The sequence below is a fragment of the Arachis ipaensis genome, chromosome B02, assembly GCF_000816755.2.
Source record: "Arachis ipaensis cultivar K30076 chromosome B02, Araip1.1, whole genome shotgun sequence".
NCBI lineage: Eukaryota > Viridiplantae > Streptophyta > Magnoliopsida > Fabales > Fabaceae > Arachis > Arachis ipaensis.
In genome coordinates this window covers 15,030,173-15,031,975 of record NC_029786.2, presented here as the reverse complement: position 1 = coordinate 15,031,975, position 1,803 = coordinate 15,030,173, and positions in this window count along the sequence as shown.

The window sequence follows — 1,803 nt, the reverse complement described above, 5'->3', positions numbered from 1 at the left end:
TCGTATGATTCATGTTTATGAATTCAGGTACGCTTCCGCATTCAAGTATGATATATATTTTGATGATTCAATATGAATGATCTGGCTTATTGAAATTAATTTATTCCAACAACTATTTGATTTTGTCATTTGAGATTCTGAATTTGTATTATATTGTTCAAATGACATGTTTGTTTAGGTGTTTTGGATAGTGTTATATTCTGTAGTTTGTCATGAATATGATTAGAGTTGTAAGTGTTACATAAGTTCTCAAATTAGTGAGATAATTATATGGTTTCTGTCACTGTTGTATATCAACTGTTTGGCTATGTATGAAGAGTCGACATCTAGGCTTTTGAGAACTTAGCTTTGCCATGGTTGATGAATTTGGCTAATTATTTATATTTTATTTATTATTTTATTATAAAATAGTTATTCCAGTTCTACGGTTGAATCAGTTAAACCAGTAAACCAGTAACTAAAACGATTTGATAACCGGCCCAATTTTCAGAACCTTGGTTCTATTTAAGAATTTGTTGTTGGCCAATAGGTTACTACATGTAGAAGGTGGAATTTGAACCCTCCAATACTTGATTAAGTAGACTAATGAACTAACCACTAGACGAACCCAAATTAGTTTGTCAATTTAGATATTTCATTAAACATTTTTTGGAGCTTTCTAATAGAAAAGTAACAGATTTTATAAATATTTTGTAATACCGCCTCTTTTTATTGTCACTAAACGAGATATCAGGTCTTGTAGTAATAATATCACGAATTCTATATTTATAACTTTAGTTTTATTTTAGTTTTAGGGATAAGTACTATTTTTGTTTTAAGGTTTGAAGAGAAAATTGAAATTGTCCGTAACTTGATTTTCATTCAAAAAAATCTTCAACGTTATATGCCTCCCTCTCCATGGTCACCATTCACTACTGCCAATAATGCCACATTTTAAATCCTTCAAATTCAACAATACTACAGTTTAAATCTTTCAAATTTTTCTTGAGCAACAACAACAAAGAAAAATAAGACAGAAAAAACTTGGCTTCAAAAATCATTGAAGATCCTAATTTAAAATCCTTGAATCCTAACTTTAGAAAATTAGGAACCGGTGGTGGAATGTGGTGGTGGTGACAGTGGATATGGATAGCAATAACACTGCACGAAAAAATTCTTGCAGCAAGAGACAACATAAAGGTGGCAGTAGGATACAATACAGAGGTGCAAGCAGGGAGGAGAGGAGGGGGGAGGCGTGGGCGGTGTTGTTGGAAGCTTGAGGAGAGTCACCAGTGGTGTGACAGGGGAGCCGATAGAAGAGAAGAAGAAAAATGACAAGTTAGCTCCGATAACAGAGGACGATGACTTCGGAGAGAGTGAAAATAAGGGAAAAAGGTGGGAAGGAGGATGATAATGTATTGAAGGAGAAAGATGTGGAAAATGGTTATTTTTAAATTATCAAATTTTATAGAAAATAAATTTGTCAAAAAAATCATTTTAATACTAAATATAATATTAATGAACCATTTTGAACCCAAAAAAAAGTGGTTAAGGGCAATTTCAATTTTGACGTAAAACTTTAAGAATTAAGACACTGTTTATCTATTAGTTTTATTTTTAACATTTAAATATATTTTAATGTTATCTTTACCATTCCAAATTGTTAAATAATAATGATATATGGTAAACGTTTTTGATAAATAGATTAAACTAAAATTAGAACCATTTAAATATATTGGAAAAAATTGATAACGGCTTAAGCCACAAAATTATTATTATTTTTTTTTAACAAACATTGAGGATACTTTTTCCTATTTAATAATA